Genomic DNA, 11,312 nt, shown 5'->3' on the forward strand with positions numbered 1-11,312 from the left:
GATGCAGTTTCCGGACTACGGTCCGATGCAGGGGGCAAGGCCCTGGATAGTTCCGGACTTCGGTCCGATGCAGAGGGCAAGACCCTGGTTAGTTCCAGGCTTTGGTCTGATGCAGAGGGCAAGGCCCTGGTTAGTTCCAGACTTCGATCTGATGCAATTTCCAGACTTCGATCCGATGCAGAGGGCAAGGCCCTGGTTTGTTCCGACTTCGGTCTGATCCAATTTCCAGACTTTGGTCCGATGCAGAGGGAAAGGCCCTGGTTAGTTCCGAACTTCGGTCCGATGCAGTGGGCAAGGCCCAATATGTGTTTATATGTTATTGTATGATATATGGTAGTTTGGGGCAGCTCACTAAGCTTCGTGCTTACAGTTTTAGTTTGGTTTCAGGTACTTCAGCTAGCAAGGTGAAGGGCTCGGGATGATGGCATGACACACACCACAGTTTTACCCTGGGAGTTATACTCTTATATTTTCCACATGTTTTTGATATCGGTTTTGATTTGATACACTGTTATTACTTTTTGAGATACACGAGACATGGTCTGATAATATGATATTCGAGATTATGTTGTTAGTTAATGTTAAAACAAAAAAATATTTGGGTCATATTTTTAGGTTGTGCGTGTAAATAAATGAATACGATCACATGAAATAAAAATAATAGAACACATAACAGATAACAACATCATGATAAAATATATATAGCTACTTTCATTAGTAATAATCTTTTTGATGCATGAAAATGTGCCTTTATAAGGCATACAATACATGAAAGAAATAAAATCCGACAACGTAACGACTCCATTAGTAGTGTAATCACTTAATCATGAAGTCAATAGTACATATAGTAGTATATAAAAAGGAAATCATAACAGTAGTGGTAGTAGATGAAGCCGATCCTAGTCGTGGTGAGAAGGGTATGGTGGTGCTGACGACGAGGTAGATGCACCCTAGAGTCTGGCGAGTTGATGCTCGGTGGCTCGAAGTCGGGCCTCGAATGCTGCCTGACATGCTTGATAGCCCCTGACCACTTCGTGATTCATCCTTTCTGTGTGCTCAACCGCAACTCTCATTGCAACCATTTGACCAACGGTTGCCTGTGTTTGCTTGCCGATGTCACGTGTCCTCTTAACCATTAATGGCATGGCTCGATCAGCAGGTCCACCGTGACTCAGGTCGTAGTAGTCTCGGTTCATACCGAATGGGGGACGCACCCCCTGCTGGCGACTCCATCTCCAAATCTCGTATGTGTATGGGAACGTAGGACCATTGGGGACCATCCTATACGGGGGAACCCTAGCCATCTTTGGTGGATTAAGGACTTTGGACTCCGCGTCCGCTTCATGTGCATCGCTACCATCAACATTGTGACATCCCCAAAATCACGGCCAGAAAAGACCGGTTTTGTTTATACTTTATTTCAAAATCAGAGTTATCTTTTAATAAATGGTTTGCGGAATTTGTCCCAAAACAATAATATGATAAAGATTTATCAAAAGCATTTCCATAGAAATGTATTCATTAAAAGACTCGGGATGTCATGTTCGTACAGATCAAAAGTATAAACAGTACAATATAAGCCTTACTACATTATTTCATATCTACAGGCCTATATCCGTAATCCCTCGTCCAAAACATCACACCTATGCTCATGCGCCACTACCTGTAATGCATAAAACTGAGTGGGTCAGGCTTGGGAGCCTGGTGAGCACATAGGGTTTTCAACCCACAATAAATAAGTTTATTAATTTCATCAATCAACAATAACCCGATTACCCGTTCCCGTTATCCTCACTTTACGTCCCTAAACACCTATCATAAGGGACCTAGCCTAAGGATTATCATCGGGACGGACACTACTGCTAAGGGGATTCCTCAGCAATAAATGTCCTAATAGGCAACCATGTGGGGGATGGAGTACACCGGTGAACACATCGTTCACAACACCTACAGGTTGCGAACCTGCTAGTGTTCCACTGGACTGTCTAGAAGAGTCCGTGGTCGTCATCTATACTCCGCTAGATGACTGGATCAACAACAACAACATCGAGGCCTCTCATCATTTTATCACACATCACCTATTACATCTACCCATGTTTTACCCCAACATTTTCGTAGATATAAAATACATATACAGTTTAAATCATTGAAAACATGTATAACAACGTTCATCTAGCATAGATAGCAAGTATTCAGATAATATGCACACATAGCACGTAATTTATATAAAATACTTCATATCTATGTGTAAGTTGAAGGTAACTATGCACTCACCGGAAAAGGTGGTGATTCCGAACTCAGACAGCGCTTCGCTTCTTAAAAAGAATTTTTCTTCGACGAAACCTAGTATTATTACCACTAGAGTTTAGTTTATTATTCGTCGAGACTAATTAATAGTCTAGCTATTATTATTATTATATAAGCGTCAAAAAAATACTTATATAACCCATAATAATAGCCCAAGTATTTATTATAAGTTCCTAATAACGTTACTATAATTAAATAAAAGTTATATTAAAAATAGCGTAGGCGTAGCTCACTTACAGCGGGTTTTATAGAAAACCGGGCTTTGCTTGGAGCAGCGTTCCCGAGCCGAAAATCTATTCTTCTCGGAGCCTTCAAGCACTCCGGGGCTTCCGCCTCGTGCTAGGGAGGTTCCCTAGGCTTTTCGGGGGATTTCGGGGCTAGAGAGAGGTTCTAGAGAGAGAGAGAGAGAGTAAAGAGAAGAAAGAATGGGAAAGGTGTGAAGAAAATGAGGGTGGGAGAGGTGGTATTTATAGGGTGAAATGTGGCTGAACTTGGTGCCACATGTCACCATCTGGTGGCAAGCCTTGGGGAGAAAGCAATGGCCAAGATTGTGCCACATCACCCATTTTCGCACAGCACACTTCCAACTTCTAAAATCCGTAACTTTCACATACGACCTCCGTTTTTGACGTTCTTTATATCCACGCGTAGGTAATAATAAGATCTACAACTTTCATTTTGACACCGTCAGCTAATTCTCGACCGATCTTAAATTTAACAGTACAAGGAGATTATACTGTTAAACGTCTGCGTAACATTAATAACTTCTACATACGGACTCTGTTTTTGTCTGTCTTTTTACCGTTGATTTCCTATTAATGAGATCTTCAACTCTCATTTATGTTGCGTAAGCCAAAAACCGCTCGAACTAAAATTCGAGTTTCAGGTCGTGCACTGCTAAGCCGAATCTTAGAAAAATCATAACTTCTTCATACGAAGTCAGATTTGGGCGTTCTTTTTATCGATGTTCTTAGTTTAACATATTCTACGACTTTTGTTTAGATTGCTAAGGCTAAAAAGTCTTCTATCGTAAATTCACTATTTACGTCTCCCGGTATCGTGCCGGTTTTGTCGTAAAACTTCGGCGGGCCATAACTTCTTCTTTATAGCTCGGATTTCGGCATTCTTTATATGCACGGAAACCTTGAGACATATTCTACAACTTTATGTAGAGATATCGGGATTATCTCACACTTTAATTTTGACGCTCATTTTTATTCTTTATTAATTATACATTTATAATTAAATAATAAACACATAAACACACATAATTCACATAATACTCAAATATTTCATATTTATTACTTCAAAAAGAGTTACAATAGTTGACCTAGACTATTACATTGACAAAAATGCTTAGCCCTGAAAACCCGGGCGTTACAATTCTCACCCCCTTAGGATGATTCCGTCCCGGAATCATGCATCAGCAAACAGATGTGGATAGCGACTCATCATGTCATCCTCTGTTTCCCAAGTGAGATTCGGCCCATTCGAATGTTTCCATCGGACTAGCACCAAGTCGACCATCTTGCGTCGTAACTTCTTAGTCTTACGGTCAATAATTGCCTCAGGCTCTTCGATCAGCCTTTTATTCTCATCCATCCTTAATTCCGAGATTGGAATTATGTCGGGAACATCTCCCATGAATTTCCTCAAATAACACACATGGAAGGTGTTATGAATACCATTGAGTTCTTCGGGCAATTCCAGCTTGTAAGCTTGGTTCCCAATCCTCTGAAGAACTTTGAATGGTCCAATAAACCTTGGACTCAACTTTCCTCGTTTCCCAAATCGTATAAGTCCCTTCCACGGTGACACTTTAAGTAAAACGGAATCCCCAACTTCGAAGGTTATCGGTCGTCTTTTCTTGTCGGCATAGCTCTTCTGACGATCCTGAGCTGCTAACATTCTTTCCCTAATCACCTTCAATTTCTCAGCAGTCTCATGGACTATCTCGGGGCCCATAAACTGCTTCTCTCCGGCTTCAAGCCAACAAGACGGCGTACGACACTTCTGCCCATACAAGGCTTGATAAGGAGCCATCTTGATGCTCGAGTGAAAACTATTGTTGTAGGAAAATTCTACCAGAGGTAAGTGCTCGTCCCAATTCCCTTGGAATTCGAGGGTACATGCTCTCAGCATATCTTCCAACGTCTGAATCGTTCTTTCACTCTGACCATCAGTTTGCGGATGGTAAGCAGTACTCAAACACAACTTTGTACCCAACTCCTCTTGTAGACTCCTCCAAAACCTCGATGTGAAACGACTATCACGATCTGACACAATAGTAAGAGGGACACCGTGAAGTCTTACAATTTCCTTCACGTAAGCATTTGCGAGCTTATCCATAGACCACTTCTCGTTGGCTGCTATGAAGTGTGCACTCTTGGTGAAATGATCCACGACTACCCAAATCATGTCGTGACCATTCTTCGTTCTGGGCAGTTTAGTCACAAAATCCATGGTGATGTCTTCCCATTTACCCATGGGTACAGGTAAGGGTTCTAAACTCCCATACGGTTTTTGATGTTGTGCCTTAACCCTCGCACATGTTACGCACTCAGCCACATACTTCGCAACATCGAGCTTCATCGTCGGCCACCAGTAGAAGGGTTTTAGGTCCTTATACATTTTAGTGCTACCGGGATGAATCGAGTACATGGTCTTGTGTGCTTCTTCCATTAGAAGATCTCTTATTCCTCCCGTCTTAGGTACCCAAATTCGATCTTGGAATACATTCAGTCCTCGACTGTTCGTACCGAACACTAACGTTTTTCCCAAACGTTCTTCCTTTCGGTCATTCTTTTCTAAGGCTTCTTCTTGAGCTTTCCTGATACTTTCCACAATCGTCGAAACGACTTCAATTCTTAACGCTCTTGGCCTTCTTCTTTCAAGATTGACTTTCCGACTGAGAGCATCAGCAACTATATTTGCTTTACCTGGGTGGTAAAGTATCTCACAGTCGTAGTCCTTGAGAAGTTCTAGCCAGCGTCATTGCCTCATGTTCAACTCCTTCTGATTAAAGAGATACTGGAGACTCTTATGATCAGTGAAGAGCTTGCACTTCGTGCCGTAGAGGTAATGCCTCCATATCTTTAAGGCGAATACTACCGCTGCCAACTCCAGATCATGAGTGGGGTAGTTCTTTTCGTGCTCTTTCAATTGTCGAGATGCGTATGCTATCACCTTTTCTCTTTGGGTCAGAACACAACCTAACCCGACTCCAGATGCATCACTATAAACTGCGAAATCTTCGACTCCATCGGGTAGAGAAAGTATCGGCGCTTCACATAACTTCTTCTTTAGCTTCTCGAACGCCTCATCATGTTTCTCACTCCATGTATACGTAGCTCCTTTATGGGTCAAAGCTGTTAATGGAGCAGCTATCAAAGAAAAGCCTTGGATAAATCGTCGGTAATATCCGGCTAATCCTAGAAAGCTTCGAATCTCCGTGGGATTCTTCGGACGTTCCCACTTCATTACAGCCTCGATCTTGGCGGGATCAACCATTATTCCCTCTTGGTTAACAACATGACCCAAGAATTGGACTTCCCGTATCCAAAAGTCGCATTTGGAGAACTTTGCAAAAAGCTTCTCCTTCTTTAACACCTCCAACACTTCTCGTAGATGCTTGTCGTGCTCCTCCTGGCTTTTCGAGTATATGAGAATGTCGTCGATGAACACTATCACGGATTTATCGAGGAATGGTTTACAAACCCTGTTCATCAAATCCATGAATGCTGCGGGAGCATTGGTTAGTCCGAATGACATAACCAAGAACTCGTAGTGTCCATATCTTGTTCTGAATGCAGTCTTCTCAATATCCTGCTCTCTCACTTTCAGCTGATGATATCCTGACCTAAGATCGATCTTTGAGAAGTAGCTTGAACCTTGCAGCTGATCGAATAGGTCATCAATCCTCGGCAATGGATACTTGTTCTTCACCGTTGCCTTATTCAGCTCTCGGTAGTCTATGCACATCCTCATGCTTCCGTCCTTCTTCTTCACGAATAACACCGGAGCTCCCCAGGGTGATGAACTAGGTCGAATGAAACCGCTATCCAACAGCTCCTGAAGTTGCGTCATGAGCTCCTTCATCTCCGTCGGTGCTAATCGGTAAGGTGCCTTTGCTATCGGTGTTGTTCCTGGTAATAAGTCTATACGAAATTCTACTTGCCTATCAGGTGGTAATCCAGGAAGATCTTCGGGAAAGACTTCCGGATAATCGCACACAACCGGTATATTCTGCACCTCTTTCTTTTCTTTCTTAGCATCGATTACGAATGCCAAGTACGATGCACATCCCTTGGACAAACATTTCCTAGCTTTCATCAAGGATATGATTCCAAAACTCACTCTGCGTTTGTCCCCGTACACCATAAATGATTCCTTTCCGGGTGGGTTTATCCTAACTATCTTCTTTCGGCATAATATCTCGGCATCGTTGGCGCTAAGCCAATCCATACCCAAAACGATGTCGAAACCGTTTAACTCTATGGGTAATAGTTCCTCCTGGAATTCGTTTCCGTTTAGGTCAATGACGATGTTCCTAATACGATTACTAACAGGTACGAATTTGCCACTGGCAACTTCTACAATTAGGGCGTTATCAAGTTTTTTCTACAGGTAATGCTAATTTCGCACTAAATTTATGCGACACAAAGGAGTAGTTGGCTCCGGAATCAAACAGTATATTTGCAGGCAAACCATTTACAAGAAAGGTACCTGAAGCGACGTCTGCTGCCTCCTTTGCAGCCTCGAGCGTCATCTGGAAGGCTCTCGCCTTCGGCTTTGGTGGTATGTTGGGTCTTCCTGCCTCCTTCTTCTTCGGGCAGTCCTTCAAAATGTGCCCTTCTTCATTACACCCATAACAGGCCTTCTGGTTAAGAGTGCATTCGTTGGCATAGTGCCCAGGCTTTCCGCATTTGTAACAAGTGACCCCTCCATCACACTTCCCAGAGTGCTTCTTCTTGCACTTGTCACACCACTTTGCTTCTGATCCTCCTCCTCTCGAACTAGACTTCGAGAATCTACCTTTCTTACTGGACCTCGAGGATCCGTCAAATTTCCGTTTCTCTCCCACTTCCGCTCTCTCCAGACCCTTTTCTCGTATCTGGGTCTCCACATTCTTAGCAGCCCAGATGGCAGCTTTCAGAGTGCTAGTTTGCTTGACCATTGGACCGAAGTCCGCTGGTAATCCGAGGGCAAATTTGTTAACCTTGGAGAGTTCAGTTGGGACGAGGTGAGGAACAAGCTTCATTTTCTCAGTAAAGCTTGCAGCGTATTCAGTAACGCTCATCCTCCCCTTCTTCAGACTCTGGAATTCGTTGTTGATCTCCAGAAGATCCTGCTCAGAGCAGTATTGCATCTTTAACTGTACCAGAAAATCCTCCCACGACATCTTGCTTGCTTCACCTTTGGGCATTGAATCAGCTAGTAGCTTCCACCAGCTTAGTACTCCAGATTTCAATAGAGGAACTGCAAGAGCAGTCTTCTGCCTATTGCTACACTCGCAACTCTCAAACATTGTCTCCATCTCAGAGATCCAGTTCATGACTTCCACCGGAGTCGGGCTTCCGGATAGACTCGGTGGCTTGGATGCCATGAAATCCTTGTATTTGCATCCACGTCCATCATTTCCTCCATCCTGGTGGTTTTGCCTAACTATCGGTGGGTTGGCTTGACCAATAGTCCCACTGTAGTTTCCTTCTTCAGTCTGCCCTTCGTTCAACTCGGGCTGTTCGAGCTGAATAGTCGCTTCCTCTCGATTTTGCTGGAGCAAACGCCTGGTTTCCTCCATTTGACGATCCAACATTGCCTGGATCATCGCTTGCACTCCGGCCATCGTTATTGGTCCGGCAGCGGCTTCCACAACTGGTATTTGCTCGATCACGGGGGGTTGGTGTCCGTTCCCATTTGCGTTTACGTTTCCGCTACGGGTCCTTACCATTTTGATCTATATACCGAATAAGGTGGATTTAGATCTTTATTTAGGAGAGACGTTTTAAATCGTCCTTATCACTCCGACATGTTTACATGCTAGTTCTAATATCGTAGTCGTACGTTTAGAATCCTAAACACATAAGGTTCCAGATCCGGTCGGCAACAGACCATAGATCCCGAACAAAATAACAGCATATCATGCATAAAACATTTAGCACATAAAAGCATTTTAGGCACAATTCCTAAAATAAGCTAGTGCTCACACCTCACAATCATCGCTTAGCATTCTAAGTTTAAGTCTAGAAATCCTACAAATTCCTAGTTCGCTTAAACTAATGCTCTGATACCAACTGTGACATCCCCAAAATCACGGCCAGAAAAGACCGGTTTTGTTTATACTTTATTTCAAAATCAGAGTTATCTTTTAATAAATGGTTTGCGGAATTTGTCCCAAAACAATAATATGATAAAGATTTATCAAAAGCATTTCCATAGAAATGTATTCATTAAAAGACTCGGGATGTCATGTTCGTACAGATCAAAAGTATAAACAGTACAATATAAGCCTTACTACATTATTTCATATCTACAGGCCTATATCCGTAATCCCTCGTCCAAAACATCACACCTATGCTCATGCGCCACTACCTGTAATGCATAAAACTGAGTGGGTCAGGCTTGGGAGCCTGGTGAGCACATAGGGTTTTCAACCCACAATAAATAAGTTTATTAATTTCATCAATCAACAATAACCCGATTACCCGTTCCCGTTATCCTCACTTTACGTCCCTAAACACCTATCATAAGGGACCTAGCCTAAGGATTATCATCGGGACGGACACTACTGCTAAGGGGATTCCTCAGCAATAAATGTCCTAATAGGCAACCATGTGGGGGATGGAGTACACCGGTGAACACATCGTTCACAACACCTACAGGTTGCGAACCTGCTAGTGTTCCACTGGACTGTCTAGAAGAGTCCGTGGTCGTCATCTATACTCCGCTAGATGACTGGATCAACAACAACAACATCGAGGCCTCTCATCATTTTATCACACATCACCTATTACATCTACCCATGTTTTACCCCAACATTTTCGTAGATATAAAATACATATACAGTTTAAATCATTGAAAACATGTATAACAACGTTCATCTAGCATAGATAGCAAGTATTCAGATAATATGCACACATAGCACGTAATTTATATAAAATACTTCATATCTATGTGTAAGTTGAAGGTAACTATGCACTCACCGGAAAAGGTGGTGATTCCGAACTCAGACAGCGCTTCGCTTCTTAAAAAGAATTTTTCTTCGACGAAACCTAGTATTATTACCACTAGAGTTTAGTTTATTATTCGTCGAGACTAATTAATAGTCTAGCTATTATTATTATTATATAAGCGTCAAAAAAATACTTATATAACCCATAATAATAGCCCAAGTATTTATTATAAGTTCCTAATAACGTTACTATAATTAAATAAAAGTTATATTAAAAATAGCGTAGGCGTAGCTCACTTACAGCGGGTTTTATAGAAAACCGGGCTTTGCTTGGAGCAGCGTTCCCGAGCCGAAAATCTATTCTTCTCGGAGCCTTCAAGCACTCCGGGGCTTCCGCCTCGTGCTAGGGAGGTTCCCTAGGCTTTTCGGGGGATTTCGGGGCTAGAGAGAGGTTCTAGAGAGAGAGAGAGAGAGTAAAGAGAAGAAAGAATGGGAAAGGTGTGAAGAAAATGAGGGTGGGAGAGGTGGTATTTATAGGGTGAAATGTGGCTGAACTTGGTGCCACATGTCACCATCTGGTGGCAAGCCTTGGGGAGAAAGCAATGGCCAAGATTGTGCCACATCACCCATTTTCGCACAGCACACTTCCAACTTCTAAAATCCGTAACTTTCACATACGACCTCCGTTTTTGACGTTCTTTATATCCACGCGTAGGTAATAATAAGATCTACAACTTTCATTTTGACACCGTCAGCTAATTCTCGACCGATCTTAAATTTAACAGTACAAGGAGATTATACTGTTAAACGTCTGCGTAACATTAATAACTTCTACATACGGACTCTGTTTTTGTCTGTCTTTTTACCGTTGATTTCCTATTAATGAGATCTTCAACTCTCATTTATGTTGCGTAAGCCAAAAACCGCTCGAACTAAAATTCGAGTTTCAGGTCGTGCACTGCTAAGCCGAATCTTAGAAAAATCATAACTTCTTCATACGAAGTCAGATTTGGGCGTTCTTTTTATCGATGTTCTTAGTTTAACATATTCTACGACTTTTGTTTAGATTGCTAAGGCTAAAAAGTCTTCTATCGTAAATTCACTATTTACGTCTCCCGGTATCGTGCCGGTTTTGTCGTAAAACTTCGGCGGGCCATAACTTCTTCTTTATAGCTCGGATTTCGGCATTCTTTATATGCACGGAAACCTTGAGACATATTCTACAACTTTATGTAGAGATATCGGGATTATCTCACACTTTAATTTTGACGCTCATTTTTATTCTTTATTAATTATACATTTATAATTAAATAATAAACACATAAACACACATAATTCACATAATACTCAAATATTTCATATTTATTACTTCAAAAAGAGTTACAATAGTTGACCTAGACTATTACATTGACAAAAATGCTTAGCCCTGAAAACCCGGGCGTTACAAACATCCTCCTCATTTGAGTCCGTTACCGATTCTGCCAGTCCTTCTTCGGGTTCTTCTTCTGGATCTTCCTCCGGTTTCGGTTCTAACCATCCCCCATTCCCATGGTTGGGGAAGTAGGGATCTACTGGATGATGAAATCAGGCCATAGGGTCTGCATAAGGGGTGAGAAGTATGTAAGGAGAGTGTATATAGATAGCATTCCAAATACTCCTATAGTATTTTTAATTGTTTATGTTTGAGTTCCTTAAAATCTTTTTGGTTACAAGGTTGATAAGTTTCTAGATTCATTGCCCACCATGATCACTCCCAATCATATGTTGGTCATATTTTGAATAAATATAGTTGATCAGGCTCTATTTATTCCCAATACGACTACATAATTGTCTG

This window comes from Lactuca saligna, chromosome 9 (genome assembly GCF_052625555.1).
Source record: "Lactuca saligna cultivar CGN05327 chromosome 9, ASM5262555v1, whole genome shotgun sequence".
Classification (NCBI taxonomy): domain Eukaryota; kingdom Viridiplantae; phylum Streptophyta; class Magnoliopsida; order Asterales; family Asteraceae; genus Lactuca; species Lactuca saligna.